The 20,000-nt window shown below is 34.9% G+C and overlaps 1 long non-coding RNA gene across 3 annotated transcripts in view; it reads right to left on the bottom strand.

Annotated features, from left to right (window-relative positions):
- LOC141379847 (uncharacterized) overlaps positions 1–20,000 on the bottom strand; it is a 59,124-nt gene that overhangs the window by 25,205 nt on the left and 13,919 nt on the right. The window contains exons 2-4 of one of the 3 annotated variants that reach the window (XR_015520247.1): positions 9,138–9,249; positions 6,828–8,936; positions 4,422–6,780 (exon numbers count right to left, since the gene is read on the bottom strand). This is a non-coding gene — a long non-coding RNA (uncharacterized LOC141379847). The other 2 variants (XR_015520249.1, XR_015520248.1) reach the window with 2 other exon arrangements.

Raw genomic sequence — 20,000 nt, 5'->3', positions numbered from 1 at the left:
TCTACAGTAGGTACAAAAAAAAAAAAAAACATGAGAGCCATTGGTTCCAGGTTTCCAGCTTTCCTCAAAACATTTTCTTTATATCCAACATATGAAATAATGGTAAAGGGATAGTTCACCAACTGAAATTTAATTGGTCATCATTTCCTCACCATTTATTGTTCATTTTATTGTCAAACCTCTACGAGTCTCTTTCTTCATCTTAACACAAATGGAGATATTTTGAAGAGCATTGAAAACCTGTAGCCATTGACCTTCAAATATGTGTTATTCCTACTATGGAGGTCAATTTTCAGCATTCTTCAATATAGAATCTTTTGTGTTCGACTGTATAAAGGTTTGGAACAAGTGGATTCCTAATGGGTAAAGTTTTCAGCTTTCTTTGAAATATACTCTTGTGTTTAACAGAAAAAAACTAAAAAGGTTTTAAAACACTCGAGGGTATGCTTCACTTTTTAACAATAACAACCATGTTTGATGTCTATTTTAACACTTAAGACAACTTCAAACGTGTGGTAAGAAATCAAACTGAAAAGAATGTTCCCAACCGTTGGTTTTGTCCATATTTGACCAAAATTGATTTTAAACACCCCAGCATGTATTTTAGTGCTGGACCTGTGCTGAAGCGGCAAAATGAGGTGCAACCGCGGGTCTGCAATGACGGGCGCCGCGTCTCTTTCATGCGCTGTCGGCAGGAATGGCTGGAATAAACTTCACTCTCCAGCCCCCGGGCCCATTTAAACAGCAGATGAAAAGGTGGAGGGACAGGCAATACATGTTAGCCCTCTCTCCCGGCAGCTGATAAACAAAACGCCAAATATCCAGTGCATTTTCAGACAGCCGCGTTTTTCACCTGTCACTCCGCATAAAGAGACAAGCCGCCATTTTCAATTTCTCTATTGCTGTCATTCACAAAAGAGTTTGTATTTATCTTCTCTCTCTCTCTCTCTCTCTCTCTCACTGTGTGTGTGTGTGTGTGTGTGTGTGTGTGTGTGTGTGTGTGTGTGTGTGTGTGTGTGTGTGTGTGTGTGTGTGTGTGTGTGTGTGTGGTGTCTCTGATGGCACAAGATTAATTCCAGTCAGCTGCTGAAAATAATTATTGCATTATGGGAACAGTGATCATTATTTAGAACATGATTAAATACGTCTGCGTCTATTGACTCGAGGCCCTGTGATTTATGTATTTATTTAGTCAATAGTCTAATGTAAATGATGTAATTAATTATAGGGTCGTCGGTGAGAGGGGTGTGACAGATGTGAGAGGAGGTTTGGGATTTCCTCGACCCCCATGTCTATTTCTTTATCTGTTCCAGTTATATATGCTCGACATCTCGCTCTTCTTTTCACCGCTGCCATATTACAGCTGATATACTTGTGACAATACACTTACTCCTCATTCATTCTTCAAACTGAGATGAGGAGAGGCGCAGTTCGGCTCCCCGAGCGGAGAACCCGGGCTTGGTGTCAGAAGGGACGTGTTCTCATTTGCAGCTGCAGAGGAAAAATTAATGTTTTTCAAATGAAGCTGGATGAGCGTGAGAGGATCTGGCTCTTTACAGAGATTTTTTTTTCTCTGTTTCTCTGGTGTTTAGAGAGGTGTGTGTTCTTGAAAGATGTCATCACACACATTTATAGGTGGAGCTGAACTAAAGGAAAGGTAATGTGTTTGTGGTGTAAAAACATTCTAAACACAACAGCATAAATAATAAATAGGCTACATCAAAAATGTATACATTTTTTATAGTTATGATATACAATACACTTTTATTTGATAGTAGTGCATGCATAAAACAGCACAAATTCGCTTTCGTGCTTTTAAAAACATGAATAAACAATTAATAATACAAATAATTAATGAAGCATATCCCTTGTCAATTTAGATGAGTTTACTGCAATCTGGTTTCAGGAAGTTTCGATGAAAAGAAATTTAGAGAGGCATGTGACAATTTAACCATTTTATACCTATTATCATTTTTCATAATCATGAAAGCCAAAATTAAAACTAAATTTTGATCAATTGTACAGCCTTTGTTAATATTAATGTAGTGGACTTCAAAGCAAACTAGACTTTAAAAACTTGACTTTCAGCTATTTATGTCCACATCTTGTACAGTAAAGAAGGACTGGAAAAAATTCCTTGTTAAGGCACTTCTCACATTTCATTACAGCTGTCATTAACAGCATAAATAGGCCCAGAATTAACTTCCTTGTTTGTGGGAGGAAGGACCTGAGAAGAGAATGCGATTTAACTCTCACCATGTCTAGGTTACAGTAAGGGTTGACAAAGCGTTATATTATTAGAAGTTGATTCAATTATTGGTGGGGACATTTAAGTAGATATTGGTGGGAACACATGAACAAACAAAACAAAAGGCTTCTCAGTATTTTACATCAGAATACAACATAAACTCTTTTACTAATCTTTTAGTAAAATATTTCCAACTCCACCACCTTTTGAAAACAACATAAAAGAGTGGGGCTCTATCAAAAAAAATATGCTTTTATTTCTTAATATACAAGTTATTTTTTCCATTAACATGTTTGTTACCACCTCTTTCAGCCAATGGCCTATATTTGGTGCGCAGTGATGTAGTGGGTAGTGCTGTCACCTCACAGCAGAAGAGTGCTGGTTCGAGCCATGGCTAGGTCGGTCAGAATTTCTGTGTGGAGTTTGTATGTTCTCCTTGTGTTTGCGTGGGTTTTCTCCGGGTGCTCTGGTTTCTCCCAAAAGTCTAAAGACATATGCTATTGGTAGGCTAAATCGGGAAAACAAAATTGTCCGTATAGTGTATGTGTGTCAATGAGAGTGTGTGGGTGTTTCCTATTGATAGGTTACATCCACTGTGTAAAACATGTGCTGGATAAGTTGGCGGTTCATTCCGCTGTGGTGACCCATGATTTATAAAAGGGACTAATCCGAAAAGAAAATGAATGGACAAATGAATTGGTATATTAACCTCAAGAATCTTTTCTGCCATTTCCTTCACACCTTTCCAGAAGTTCTGTATTTCTTTTCATTCCCATATGTGATAATGCATTATTTTAAGGTCCCTGCATCTCAAGCAAGTATCTGGAATATTTTCCTTATATTTATGCAATAAAACTGGAGTTATGTAAATCCTCATCAGCCACTTGTATTGTAACAGTTTCAGACGAGTGTTCATTGTTAGTGATTAAGCTTTCTTGCAAGTCTTCATCCAGTCCTCTAGATATCCAACTTAAGATCTTATCTGCTTCCAATTTACAACTTGAAAATTCCTTTGATCCTGACACCAGCATCTTGTATAATGCAGAAATTAAACCTTCACTAAAACATTGTGTGTTTATTCTCTTATTGTGAAACAATTACTTGAAAATTAAAAACAAAAAAGTGTTGTTTTAAAAATAACATTAAATAAAATGTAAGATTTTAAGGTTAAAAAATATTTCCTTGTAAAAACTTTATATTTTAACTTCAAAATATGTAAATTAATTATTATTATTATTTAAATTAACTTAATTGTTATCTATTAACAGTAACAACCATTTATCATGTTTTATTGCTATATTTTTGATGCTTTTAGCCAACATATTTAGCATGCATGCACATTTAATTGTGAAATGTTAAATATTTGCTTGTGATTCATTGTTTAACATGCAATCTTGTTTGTTTAATTAACAACTTCAGTTTTATATATATATATATATATATATATATATATATATATATATATATATATATATATATATATATATATATATATATATATATATATATATACTGCATACATATACAATTATTTACTTTTATAAAGTTATAGTTTAGGGCGGCACTGTGGCTCAGCGGTCAGCACTGTAACCTCACAGTATGAAAGTCGGTGGCTCTAGTCCCAGCTGGGTCAGTTAGCATTTCTGTGAGGAGTTTGCATGTTTTCCTCATGTTCGGATGTTTTCTCCGGGTGCTCCAGTTTCCCCCACAAGTCCAAAGACATGCGTTATAGGTGAATTAAATAAACTAAATTGGCCGTATGTGTGTGAATGAGTGTGTATGGGTGTTTCACAGTACTGAATTGCAGCTGGAAGGGCATCCGCTGTGTATGCTGGATAGGTTCATTCTGCTGTGAAGACCCCTGATAAATAAATGGACTAGCCAAAGGAAAAAGACTGAATGAATTAATCTTCAGGCAACATATTTAGCATACACGCACATTTAAATGTGAAATGTTCCATTTTTGTTTGTAATTTCTTTTTTTAACATACAGTCTTGTTTGTTAAAGAACTTCACTCAAATATATATTGTATACGAATAAAATTATTTACTTTTATAATATTTTTCGCTAAAACAAATTAAATTGGTATAGGATTTACTTTTAAACTACATACTTATACATAATTTCAAATAAGGACATTATACAATAAATGCATTTCAAAATGAAACCACAAAGCATGAAGTAACTTTATATTAAAACATGATTAAAAAATAATAATAATGAATTAAAACAATCCTCCTTTTTTCACAAAATGGCCCAAAAGGACGACAGCTTTGTTTGCTTCCCCTGAAGCACATCTTTCTCCTCTGCACATCTCCCAGAGGAGCAGCTTCATGACTGTCTCTCTCCCAGAAGGATCATTCGGTCAGCCTTCAGTCTCGCTGGGACACCGGGGGTCACGCAGTGTCCCTTGTCATGCCCGAGTGAAGTGATTTCCATTTTAATGTCACACTTCTAATCTCTCAAAGATGCAATGTACAAGGCACAAAGGCTTTAAGTGGTCTTCATATATCACTCATTCCCTTCGCTCTCACTCAGGTAATCATCACGATTGCTTCCCATATCTCAATATCTGCCATTCGAGGTGCAATAAGAGTCCTGCCCGGCCATGGCTTACAGAGTGAAATTTGCAGGACATCATCCAGTCCCCTCCCCTGCACACGTGTTTCAAGCCACAGGGGAACCCAAAGAAGTGAACCCCATCCATTTAGCTGTGTCAATATTCGGCTCATTTGGGATTCCTTTAATGGATCCATATCCTGCTAAGATGTTATTCACTGACCCTAATGATAATGACACTCTGACTGCAATAATCATAAAAACTTTGGCAATAAAAACTCACATAATTATGCATTTTAAATGGGCCTATCACACTTGAAATAGGGTCATTTAAAGTCTGGATAAATGCAGTCCTGGAATATCTAGATTCACATTTTGCATTGATTCACCTGGGATTAACTATTAGGTCTGGGTATTTATACACTGATGATTCAGACCAGCATAAAGTCAGCGTTACAAATGAACAAACTATTAGACAAATGCAACCCAAAGTTTAAATTTAAAGGCTCTAGAGTTGTGCATTATTATGTTATATTTTATATAAGCAAATTGCACTGAACAATTCATTCATGAACAAGACTTGTCAGATTTTATCAGGTTCCGATTCAGCGATTCACAGATTCAAATAAACAGGACAGAGTGACTCTCCAGCTTACAAATTACAGATTCAAATGATCAGGACAGAGCAAATCTCCAGCTAACAATTCAATAATTCAAGTGATCAGGACAGAGTGACTCCAGCTAACAATTTACAGATTCAAATGATCAGGATAAAGTGAATCTCCAGTTAACAATCAATAATTCAAATAATCAGGACAAAGCAAATCTTCAGCTAACAATTCACAGATTCAAATGAGCAGGACAGAGCGGATCTCCAGCTAACAATTCAATAATTCAAATGATCAGAACAGAGTGACTCCAGCTAACAATTAACAGGCTCAAATGATCAGGACAGAGTGAATCTCCAGCTTAAAATTCACAGATTCAAATGATCAGGACAATGCGAATCTCCAGCTAAAAATTTAATAATTCAAATGATCATGACAGAGTGACTCTCCAGCTAACAATTCACAGATTCAAATGATGAGGACAAAGTGACTCTTTAGCTAACAATTTACAGATTCAAATGATCAGGACAGAGCGAATCTCCAGCTAAAAATTCACCGATTCGAATGATCAAGACAGATCGACTTTCTATCCATCAATTCACAGATTTAAATGATCAGGACAGAGTGACTCTTCAGCTTACAATTCACAGATTCAAATGATCAGGACAGAGTGACTCTCCAGCTAATAATTCACAGATTCAAATGACCAGGAGAGAGTGACTCTCCAGCTTACAATTCACAGATTCAAATGACCAGGACAGAGTGAATCTCCAGCTTAAAATTCACAGATTCAAATGATCAGGACAATGCGAATCTCCAGCTAACAATTTAATAATTCAAATAATCATGACAGAGTGACTCTCCAGCTAACAATTCACAGATTCAAATGATCAGGACAAAGTGACTCTTTAGCTAACAATTTACAGATTCAAATGATCAGGACAGAGCGAATCTCCAGCTAAAAATTCACCGATTCGAATGATCAAGACAGATCGACTTTCTATCCATCAATTCACAGATTTAAATGATCAGGACAGAGTGACTCTTCAGCTTACAATTCACAGATTCAAATGATCAGGACAGAGTGACTCTCCAGCTAATAATTCACAGATTCAAATGACCAGGAGAGAGTGACTTTCCAGCTTACAATTCACAGATTCAAATGACCAGGACAGAGTGACTCTTCAGTTAATAATTCAAATGATCAGGACAGAGCGAATCTCCAGCTAACAATTCACAGATTCCAATGATGAGGACAAAGTGACTCTCTTGCTAACAATTCACAGATTCAAATAATCAGGACAGAGTGAATCTCCAGCTAACAATTTACAGATTCAAATAATCAGGACAGAGTGAATCTCCAGCTAACAATTTACAGATTCAAATAATCAGGACAGAGTGGATCTCCAGCTAACAATTTACAGATTCAAATAATCAGGACAGAGTGAATCTCCAGCTAACAATTTACAGATTCAAATGATCAGGACAGTGACTCTCCAGCTAATAATTCAAATGATCAGGATAGAGTGACTCTCCAGCTAATAATCCACAATTCAAATGATCAGGACAGTTGTAAATTTCAAGGATTCACTCATTAAAATGATCTGGCCAGAGAAAGTCTCCAGTTAACGGTTCACTGATTCAACTGATCAGTTCAGAGCAAGTCTCCAGTTTACAACCTTTTGATTTCATAAGTCTGAGCATTAGCTACATTCTTACACTGCACAATGAATTCTCACTCTGCAAGTTTGGTACCCAGTACAGAAACTGCAAAAAGTTGTGCTAATACTACTCAGAACTTCAAAATTCTAGTTTAAATTAGTGCTTAAACTTGTTGGTGTGAAATATAAATTTAATCAGAAATAAAAACTAATAAATAAATAATAATCGTTACGGCACCAGATGGATAATTTAGACATCACAATGTTGCTGTGCATTCATAAACAAATGAATAAAGCCCATCAAACCAAAACATGCACCTTCATGCATTTCCCCCGACGATATCAAAAAGCAATCTAAGATTATATGCAGAGTATATGTTTGCAGTAAAGCCAGCGTAGTAGAAAAGCAGCACAAGCCCATCTGGAGTCTGATCAAGCTGTGTGGCTGTACACACCATGTCCGGGTGACTGCTCATCTGGCACACGGCGCACCATCATTTTTCCCTGTCACGGACGGAGGAGAGGGGGGCAAGAATTTGCGGAGGAACCCCACCGTGGAATGTTTATATTTCATAAACAAAATGATGTTTTCACCATTGGCTGGGACGGGTGGTTCCAGTTGCTGAATTTCTCCTATGCCTGACGCAGATTATTAATGCGCTCGAGTAACTGTTAATTTCACTTTGGGGGAATGATTTATGGGCAGGCTAAGAAGAGAGGCATAATCTAATTGAGATCAGAATAGCTGTTTCTCCTGTAGTCACGGCAGTCCCATCCAGATGGGGCACTATGATTAATGCCTAATGAGCAAATAATCCATGAAATTAATATAAAACCATTTTTTAAACAACACGGCTCACTTTAGAAGGGAATAAATAAATAAATTGAGACGGAAGCGTTGCTCGCTTGCTTTCTTTGTGTGTGAGTGCTTGTAATCAAAGCAGGGAAAAGGTTCTCATTCGGTTAAGAGATTGGATTGTTTGCTCGCCCGGTTTACAGGCAAGAAAAGTGAGATTTGATGGTAGGGCGGACCCAAAATGCGACGGCTGGAACAATTACATACGCGTTTAATAAATATCAAAATGCCAAACATTATTACAGCCAAGTTGAAAATAATCAAAACAAAATTACTGCCGGTGAAACAAATTATTTTGTGTGAATGTCTGCCAGTGGCTGTATGTGAACTCAAAAAGACAATTGTATCAGAGTTTTAACTGGAAAATGAATCCAATTACATTAGGCACCTTAACAGAGGTTTAAAACATGGACAATAATATGCAATGAAAGTTGCACGGATGAAAGTTAAAATGCTGAAAACATTCTGCAAAATTAAACTTGAGACCAACCGTGACGCACTTTTGAAGATTTATGTTTAACGAAAAGGGGATTATAATGAAGAAACGTATCCTGCATCAGAAATCTCTGACGCTTGTGTCAGAAAGATCCATATTAATAAATGCTGACACCTTTCTTAGCCATTGTCCGTATTGATTTTTCATGATGGTTTCATCGGTGAGCACTATAACATACTTTAGCAGTACCTTTAGCTTGACCAAAAATCATTGAAAGTCCTTTTTTAATGCTTCATTACTGAAATGGGCTGCTCACATCATTCAGCCGAGTTGCTAATGAGGTGAAGTGTGAATTTAGGTCGACAAAAAAAGACCTCCTCATGCAATTACGTCAAGATATTTATTTGCCTAACAGCAGTTTAACCCATGCTGGCCGGTACTGTTTACACTTCATATGCAGTTTTTCCCCATTTATACAGCTGGATTTGTTGCTTTTTTGGATGGTGAAGTGTGACTTTTCCAAAATGATCATACATTTCATTTTGTGGTGCACTTGGTGTCATTTAGCTAGAAATGAATAAACATGAAATTTTTTGCAATTAATTAATGCAAACTAAAAAGCACTATTTGTGTGAAATTACATTAAATTAATAAAATTTGTTGATTTCTAATCATTATTTAATACAGCTTAAACGTAAGAAATGTTATATAGATATATATAAAAGTCACATTTCATGTTATTAATAGTAAATTCATAACATTACCCACCTGTCCAAGCGGTCATCAGTCTGAAACTTCACATCCTTTTATTCAGGTGCACAGGACACGAAGACTTCAATTCACTTTGAAAGCAGGCCTGCACTTTCCACTCCATAAACACCTATAAGGATTAAATTGGACACACTTTAACTCATTGGCTGTAAATTGGTGAGACTTTGAGGTCACCAGAATTTACTGAGCTATTATAACACACCAGTGTGGGACTTCTTCAAGAAACACATACAACAAAACAACTAGCCTATTGCGTTGTTGTAGGCAAGGAACTACAATCCACTGATATTTCAGGAAAAAAAAGTATTATAAAACCACTTTATCACTTTCAGGGTCAAATATATTGAGCTTTCCACCATGCTTGTGAATGGAGGAGGAGATTGATTGTGTTCTTAACAGCGGTTTTACATTTCTGCATGTTCATGTTAAGTGTGTTCAGTCTCTTATTGGTTGCTGAAAGGATTCTGTCACATAAAATCCAATAATAACACTGTTTCAGCAATTCTGGTGAACCTGCTAAAAGTTTGTACAGTGTCATACCCCTAATATTGTAATATAAGATATTTAGTCACACTTTACAATAATGTGTCATTAGTTAATGTATTTACTAACATGAACTAGTAATATATAGCATTAAACATACTTCAACCTTTACTAATGCGTTATTAAAATCCAAATTCATGATTGTTGTTAATATACAGTGAGTTAACATGAACTACCAATGAACAAATGTATTTTCATTACCTAACGTGAACAAACATGAACAAATGCTGTAATAAATGTATTGTTCAATGTTTGTTAATGTTAATTGCATTAGCTAACTATAACCACCTTATTGTAAAGTGTTACCAGATAATCTGCTGTTTCAATTAATTGTTAAAGGAAAATAAAGGAACAGTAATACAGGTTTTGATCTCATTTTGATTTGACAGAATAATCTCTATTTTGTAGCGGCTTCATTTAACCCGCTGACCAAGTCTGTTTTTGTTCAACATTTAATTTTTCACTGTGTTTTAGCTAATGTTAATCTCGTTACTGATCTCCAAATCTCTTCAGTACAGCAGCATTGCTCTCCTCGCTCTCTCGTAGCAGCTTCTGGAATTAAGTTGAGAGCCATAAACTCGACTGCCATAAAAGAAGTAAAACAAATAAAAGCTGATTTCCAAGAAAATAAAGTAAATGCACATACAGAATGTACTTGACAAGATTGATCTGCAGGCTTGTGAATCTTTTTTATACTTTTCATATTTTTATTTTGGTGTGCACCTATACAAGCCGTATGTAAAAGTTCACTTTTCATATTCACTTCAAGATATATGGAAGTATTTAAAAAGACTTTTTAATTACATTAGATTTTATTAAATGCAGCATTATATATAATATGATATAATATGATATAATATGATATAATATAATATAATATATAATATTTTGTCATTATTATATATTTTCCAGTAATCAGGTCTTGTCTACTTGGGTGGGGAGTGAATGAGGGCTCTTTTAACAGCCTGGGCTGCTGTGAGACAAATTGCTACAAATTGTGAATTTTCCATTTTAGAGGATTACAAAGAGGCCCCATTGAGGCGCTTTCCACAGCACACACACTGGAGCAGCAGGACACCAGAGCAAAGCTTCATCAACAATGAAGCAGAGGGAATTATCTGAGTGACGGCCGGCGTCTTTTCAGCAGGAGATCTCACAAGACACTGATCCTCCTTCATGAATCTTGTTGCAACTTTGCTACTTTTAAAAATACACAAATTGTGACTAATTAAAATAAATAAATAAATAAATAAATATAATAAAGCATAATTAAAACACATTTTGAAAACGAAATTAGATTTGTAGTCATGTATTTGAGCAAATCTAAATTTAGTTTTAGTCTGTAAACTACTAATGACATTTTTTCTGAATTTAATATAAAAACGTGTAGTTCTAGAGCATTTTTAGAAGGTTATAGTCCCCTTGACTGTCATATCTGTGACCTTAAAACCATTAACTAAAGGGTATATGCCGAATAGGACATTTAATTTGCCAGTAACCTGGGTTAAGCGCTTCTGGCGAACTTTATGCCAATGTAAAATCGTCACGTTTAAGGGCTGTTTTCTTTAAAAATCAGCTATCTCCACTAGCTGAGTGATATCCAATATAAAGTGGGTCTCAGATTGTACAAGAAGCACCGCATTAAATTACATTTTTCCCCGCCATGTCTTTATAATATGAGCATTTATTTTACCGCAGTATCAACCGAGCTTCTGCACTAGCCTGTAAAAGGAACTGTATAAAATGGGAAAAAATTCACAATAACAGGTCACCGGAAGTTTATCAGTATGGGAAAAACACTAGCTCGGCATATACCCTATTAAATTAATCAAAATAGATTTAGAAAAAATATAATTTAAAATTGAAATCTCGCTTCAAATACTCGTGCAATCTTAATTATACTTTACCTATAATGATCATATTTGTATTATATCTAATGATTGTATTTGTTTAGCCTTTTTAAGCAGTATTTTAATTTCTAAGTAACAAACAATTGATTAAAAGTACTGAGTTAACAGTTTATGGATTATATATAAACACTGATGTTTAAGAAAAAAGATTAATACTATTATTAATAAGCCCCCTAAGAATGAAATCCTAATAGCCCCTGGATACAAATGTCATGTCATGACAAAGGAATAAAATCCTTTTACAAAGGTGCCATGTTTTCGGACATGTTCATATTCTTTTTTAAACAACACAATATCAATGTTTCAGCTTCAGAAGACTTCAGAAAAAAATCCCTTTTTGATGGATTACCACTGATTTTCAATCACAACAAATTGAAACAAAAACAGAACAATTTTTCTCTGAAACAATTTACCATGTCTTCTCCCCTTATTAAACAAGGAATATAATCTATACTATTCTCTTAAACTATTCAACTATTCTCTTGAAGCAGTTGTAATTGTTTTCAAGTTAATCAAGCAATGATTTAATACAGGTAAATCATTATGATAATGATCTTAGCGTTGAGTGCTTGTGTTTTAAAAGTTTCATTCATTCATCCATTTTCTTTTCGGCTTAGTCCCTTTATTAATCTGGAGTCATCACAGCGGAATGAACCACCAACTTTTCCAGCATATGTTTTACGCAACGGATGCCCTTTCAGCTGCAACCCATCTCTGGGAAACATCCATACACACCCATTCACACTTATACACAAGTATGCTCGAACCAGCAACCTTTTTGCTGTGAGGCAACAGCACTGCCTACTGCACTAGAAAGTAGATTTTACATTACACTCGAACAATTTACATCTAAGTAACGGTGAGCAAATAAAGGTTTATTTATACTGTGTATACACTTTTTACAGACATTAAGTCAAAGTGCTTTACAATAAAATAAAACCGAACAACATGTAAAAGAAAACATATTAATAAAAGAAAACATTAAAACAAGTTAAAATATCCAAGAACAGAAACATAAAAGTAAAACCAGCTCACCATGCTTAATTAAAACTTAATTAAAAGCTTGACCAAAAACTATGTGTCTTTAAAGTTTTTTTTTTAATTTTTTTAAGTTTAACTAATCCTAGAGTTCTCAGTCCTATAGAGGAAAGAGAGTTCCAGAGCCTTGGGGACACAACACAGAAGTCACGTTTAGTCTTAAGACATATCAGTCCAATTTTGATCCAGTTCAAATGTTGTTTACTGTTGTTAAATTTTGTTTAGTAAAAAAATAAAACATAAAATAATAATAATAATAAAACAGTTGTGGTGGCTATGTAGTTTTGGATTTTTTCCTCTAATAATAAAGATTTTAATTTCAAAAATACATGAATTGTTTAATTGTATTATACTTGTTTATTTAAATTTGTTTAATGATCTGAAACATTAAAGTGTGACAAACATACAAAAAATAATAAATCGGTAAGGGGGAAATGCAAAAAAAAAAAAAAAAAAAAAATGTAATCAGTAAGGGGAAAACAGTTTTTTACACTATTGTGTGTTTCAGTTGCACTTTTTTCAGTTGCACTTTCATGTGGTTTCTCAGCTGTGCTCCACATCTGCAATTGTAATTAAACTAATAACTCACCACGCAACTAAAATCCTGATTTACGAACTGCCTGATTTTTTAAATCTGTTCACACTTTGGTCGAGAGAAGGTTAATATTTACTCTCCCGGCTGTCTCACAGGCCTTCAAGACCTGAGAGAACAGACACAACTAGTGTTTCCTACAAGCAAGAAGTGAGAGAAAGGCGAGACCCAGGAGAGCTTGATTTATGGTCAAACTCACACTCTTTTATGTACCTAATCCGGCCTGGGAAAGTTGGTATACATGATAGAAAGTTGTCAGTTCCACGCAGATACGACGAGCGGAACAAGGCTTAAATTGTCTGGTTTTCTTCTTGTCAATTTGCTGGCGGGTTATAATGCTGTTTTCCCATGCTCGCCAAGGCCCCGTCGTTTGTTTAGCAATGTGGCAATTGGGTGTTAATGCCTCTTTAGTTATGTCACCCCTGTCTGTGGAGGAGCAGGAGAGACGCCTCTGCTTTTCCGCTCTCAATCCTGCACTGTTTCTGGGGGGAAATGAAGACTGCAGGGTCAGAAAGCGACAGCGCAGGAATCTAATGCTCTTTACTCTGTGACTGTGAAGAATCTGACAGATCCCATGTGGCAGCTGCTCTCTACACCTTGTAAATGGCTTGCACATAAGGATGCTTCGTTTACACTCCAACATGAAAAAATAATATAACAGTTTATAGTAAATACTATATTGTTTTTTTACCATAATGTAGTATATTACATATTATATTGTATATTTTATAGTACTTAAAACACTTTATCAATACATGTTACAGCACACCTTATTAACTATAGCAAACTGATACTGTAGTATATTTTAGTTATACACTCAAAAAAATATTCCTGTTGCTTGTTCAAATGATCTGTTTAAAATGAGCTGAAACAACACAATTTGTGTCATTTATTTGGCCAATTTATTTGTTTTATGTTCAGTCCACTTAAATTTGTAAACCATTGAGTTAACTTAAGTGTTTTGTCTTGGGACAACATGAAGGAATTGTGTTGGTCCAATTACCTGGTTAGGGAATTTGTAGTTCCCATGTTTTGCGTGGGATTGAATTAAGAGAGGGAAATGTTGACAAACAAAAGGAATCTTAGGATTATAAAGTTAATAGAAAAACTTTTAAGAGTTTAATCTTCACTTTAGTTTGAAGATTTAGAAGATTTTCATGTAAAGCTTTGAGTTTTGAGAGTACCACCTTGCAGAAGCACCCATGCTTTGGGTGTTAACAGCTTAGTTAGCAAAAATGCAGTTTGTTGCTTTGCTCAGTGAGCAATAACTGTCCTAAAATGAGTTCTGAGATCAGTCTCAATCAACTGTATAACTCATGAAATATGCTTAAAAATGGCTTTTTAGTTAATTCAGGATAACTTCAAGAGATTTTAAAATGTATGACACGTAATAGACATACATGGTATTATCAGACTTTTATTTGATATTGTCCTATGTTGGACCAACTCAATTGCATTTAATTGTGTAAATAGTTTTTTTAGTTGGTGCTAAGCAAATTTATTGGATGGAAATCCTGCCCTCAATTAAACTGAGTTCATCCAATGAGTTATTTTTTTTTGAAGTTGTAGAAAAACTACAGTATTGTTATATGTTTATATTACTCGTTGTGTAATCATAGCATTTATAGAATTCCCACAATTTATTAATTCAAGTTTTTTACGAATGGTTTGAAAATATTTACTATTTATCACAACAGTTTAGTGTTGGGCTGAGGACAAAGTAGTGCAATTTAATTTTTACAATAATGACTAAAGGAAAAAACAAAAATGTCTGTCGCAATGCGTCACAACACAAAAAAGGTTCTTTATTGCCATTGATGGTTTCATGAAGAACCTTTAAACTACATGGAACCTTTTAGTTCTTCAATCAATTTATTTAAAGGTCCCATGAAGTGCTTTCAAATGTGCATTTTTTTCTAATGTTTGACTTAATCTCAACTGAAAAATTAAAAGAGGGTGGAACACCAGTAACTCCTCCCGTTTTAAAGCAATAGCCTATAGTGTTTGTTTGATCACTGTTCTGTCAGTGAGAGGGGTTGATCCTATGCGCATCAAATGAAAAGTAAACGAGAAGCATCTTGAAGAGGCGGGACATGTAAAATACCAGAGAGCATCTGATTGGTCAAGATTTGATAAGAAAAAAGTAGAAGGTGACGAAGAAAACGTTGATCAATTTAGGTGGAAGAGATGAGCTTTAGATGTTTATCGCAATTTTATATTTTCAAAACGCGAATTGTTAGTGTTTTGGAGCACGCTAGCTTACAGGTACACTTAAAATTAACATACTGATACTAACATTTGAAAAACTTTATTTTAGTTTTATGGGATCTTTAAAATGAGAAAATATTATTTAGATTATTAAAATGTTCTTCAGACTAAGAAACAAACCGTTCTTTGAAGAACCCTTGACACAAAGATTATTTGGAGAATGAAAATGATTCTTCTGTATGACTGTAAAAACCATTGTCATTGACATCCATTATTCCTAATACGAATGTCAATGGCTGCTTTTCCTCAACATTCTTCAGAATATCTTGTTTTTTTTTTTCAACAGAAGAAACAGTTTAGAACCACCTATGTATGAGTAAATGCTGAAGATTAAAAAAAATTGTATGAACTATCCCTTAAATAATAATAATAATAATAATAATAAAAATATTATAATAAGATAAAAACCAACCTGGCAGCAGTTGTTTACAGAATCGAGAACAAAACTACACTGACATGTTTTTGTACAAACAATGGTGTCGCAGAAATATCAGCTTTACATTCATTCATTCATTTTTTTTGTTGTTGTTTAATCTCTTCATTAATCTGGGGTTGCCACAGTGGAATGAACCGTCAAGTTATCCAGCATATGTTTTACACAGAGGATGCCCTTCGAGCTGCAACCCATCACTGGGAAACACCAATAACATTCACACACATACACCACGGACAATTTAGATTACTTAATTTACCTATACCACATGTCTTTAGACTGTGGGGGAAACCAGAGCACCCGGAGGAAACCCATGTGATTAAGGGGAGAACATGCAAATTCCGCACAGAAATGCCAACTGACCCAGCTAAGGCTCGAACCAGTGACCTTCTTGCCGTGAGGCAACATAGCTAACCAGTGCCACAGTGCCGCCCATCAGTTATCCAATACAATGCAATACAATACAATATAATAGAAAATGCATTGTCTCATGGCAGTTTTGTTTTCAATGCAATCTAATTGCAATCTGTAACTTTTTCATTTAGTGGCTAATTCATATTCATTTGTACATTCTCATTTGTACATTCTAGCAAAGGCATAGAATTAGCATGGATGGAAAGGACGTGTCCCGCCAACATCCAACGATTGTTAAATTAATTTAATCACCTCCAATATTAAAAAAATGCTCTGTCAACTTTCATTAATGTATATGTACAGAAAGGGTTAGGAGGGAAGAGGGGTTAAATTGTGTTACACCAAAATAAAAAGCAAATCTGCACCCTTGCATTTTAGTACACTGCAAAAATATTTCAAAGATGATTCCTTGGATTTACTAAATGTTTTTTTAAGCTAAGTGGTTGTAAACAATTTATATGGGCTGAATTTAAACAAATTAAGTTGAATATTACTAAACGTTATTTGTTTGTATAAATTCAACAATATAAATTATAAATGCAAATTGTTTGCAACAATTTGCAGAAACCTTTCTCTTCAGTTTATGATTTGCTCAACCCTCAAAGAGGCAAGTGGTGCTCGCTGCAGAGCCATTTGGGCGAGCTGAGCTCCAGCGAGGGGGAGCTTGATCTCCACCTTTTTTGCACTTCTTCTACGAGTGATGTCACTGGGGGTAGGGTTAGGGGTGGGGTTGGTGTACGCATTAAAACAGCTGACAGGAGGCAGAGCAAGAGCTCATGCTCCCCCTCGCTGGAGCTCAGCTCTGCTCAAATGGCTCTGCAGCGAGCAGGAGTAGAGTTAGGAGTGGGGTTTAAATGCCTCCTTATAAAATAGTATATTCATTCATTTATTTTATTTTCGGCTTTGTCCCTTTATTAATCCAGGATTCCAGGCACACCACATCAGAATAAACTGAAACTTATCCAACACATGTTTTACACAGCAGATGGCCTATCAGCTGCAACCAATCTCTGGGAAACATCCATACACACTCATTCACACTTATATACTATGGACATTTTAGCTTACCCAATTCACCTGTACCACATGTCTTTGGACTGTGGGGGAAACCAGAGCACCCGCAGGAAACCCATGCGAAAGCAGGGAAACATGCAAACTCCACACAGAACACCAATTGACCCAGCCAAAGCTCAAACCAGCGACCTTCTTGCTGTGAGGTGACAGCACTACCTACTGCGCCACTGCGTTACCCATAAAATAGTATATTGTCATACAAACAAAATTGTATCATCTAAAAAGTGTTTAATTTATACATGAAATAGTCAAGTTTTCAGTTGAGATCAAGTTATGTTTAAAGTTTTGGTGATCTTCAAAATATCAATGAAGATTTTTCTCTGATGGTTATTCATGCACAGCATTCATACCTTTTTTTCCAAACTCATACATTTCTATGTCAATTCAAACAATACAGTAATATACAGGCTTGTCATTGACAACGTTAAATTATGATACAGCTATAAGTAGTGCAATTGAGGAATCAGAAAAAAGGACTGCAGAGAGCCATAAAGGCAAATAAAATGAACATAACATTTTAAAATTTAGACCAATATTGTTCTTACTTGCCAAAAGTGAGTGTATCAATTGGAAATGAATGTTAAATATTAGAAATAATCATACTACTACAGAGGAAACGACAGAACAGTTGAAAAGAGAGAAAAAAGATTGAACCATGAAGTTATATTACAAAGCCCAAGCCCCCTGAAATAAAGCACTCAAGTTCAGTTAATGTGGATGTCTACTTGTGGGCTCTAAATGATGGTGTTACAGCAACAGGAATGTTCATATATAATCTGTGTCTTTTGTTGGCTCAGGAGCTTTGACACAGGCTTTGGAGTGTAAACTTTTGACCCCTGTCCACAGTGGAGGAGCCGATGGTGTTTGAGCAGAACGTAATGGGCCTCATTTCAGATGGAATCATTTCAAGAGCAAACAGTGATTGTGATTCCTCATCCTGATTCAGCTCACACTCGCGGACGAAGGAGATCCTGGCCTCATTACAGCAGCCAGTGTGACCATTCTGCCCAGAGCCAGAGGGACTTGACTTTTTGCCCTCTTCCACAAGGAGAGCTCTTTAATATAGATGTCATCTGGACAATATTTTGCCATTGGTGCATTATATAACCAGTTGACGGATATACAGTACATAAATTCCTCTAGAATTTTTCAGGACATTTTTCAAAATGCCTAAAATTGCTTCTCTCAAAATTTGTGGCAATATTGTTAGTGTTTTGCTGTGACAATGTAGACAACAATTTTGTAATAGCTGTCAAACACATTTGTCTCTCTGGTTTATATAAGGGAAAAACTGAAAAAAACAGTATTTATCTTTTAACCCTATAAAGTGTATTAAATCATCTAATACACAAACAGCTTATAAATCTCTGATAAGCAATTAAATAAGTAATTAAACAATTAAATAAATACAAGTAAATAAATAAATACATGCATAAATAAAAGTTTAAATAACTGTATACATGCATAAATACATAAATATATGTTTAAATACAGGTATAAATAAATAAACTTGAATAAATAAAATATGTATAAATAAATAAAATGTATAAATGCATGTATAAAAATAAGTACATGAATAAATGAATAAATAAATAAAATAAATAAATAAACAAATAAACATGTATACATAAAATGTATAAATAAACAAACATGTATAATCAAATATGTATAAATACCTGGATAAATACATGCATAAAAAAAATAAATATTTAAATACATGTGCAAATAAAAAAATATATTTAGAAATAAACGTATAAATGAATATGTTTAAATATACGTACTGTATAAATACATGTACAAATAAATAAATACATATTTAAATACATGTACAAATAAATAAATACATGTATAAATAAATAAATAAATAAATAAATAAATACATAAACACGCGTAAATAAATAAATAAGTTTAAATACATGTATAAATGCAAGCATAAATAAATAAATAAATGTTTAAATACATGTACAAATTAATAAATACACGTATAAATAAATAAATGCATAAACAGGTATAAATAAATAAGTAATAAATAAATGTATAAATAAACATGTATTTAAAAAATATTTTAAAATACATGCATAAATAAATAAATAAATGTGTAAATGCATGTACAAAAAAAAACAACAAAAAAAACACGTGTAAATAAATAAATACATGCAAAATCCTGCCTCATCCTTCATCCTTCAAGGGAAGTTCCACCTCCAGCCTGGTCAAGAAGGCTCACCAGCGCCTATTTTTCTTGAGGCAACTTAAGAAGAACCAGCTCTTATCAGCTGTCTTGGTGAACTTCTACCGCTGCACAATAGAAAGAATCCTGACCAACTGAGTCACAGTCTGGTATGGAAGCTGCTCTGTTGCTGAGCGTAAGGCACTGCAGCGGGTGGTGAAAACTGCCCAGCGCATCACAGGAACCACACTGCCAGCCATCGAGGACATCCAGAAGAAACACCGTCTGCGCCGACCACGCAGTATTCTTAAGGACTCCTCTCACCCTGCTCACAGACTGTTTTCACTCCTGCCTTCCGGCAGGCGCTTCAGTCTCCAGCAGACTGAGGAACAGCTTTTTCCCCAGAGCTGTCTCTCTCTTC

The sequence above is a fragment of the Danio rerio genome, chromosome 21 (genome assembly GCF_052040795.2).
Source record: "Danio rerio strain M-AB ecotype USA chromosome 21, GRCz13ab, whole genome shotgun sequence".
In the NCBI taxonomy this organism is placed as follows: domain Eukaryota; kingdom Metazoa; phylum Chordata; class Actinopteri; order Cypriniformes; family Danionidae; genus Danio; species Danio rerio.
Note: the sequence above shows the minus strand (reverse complement) of the source record. Positions and strands in the feature narration are given on the sequence as shown.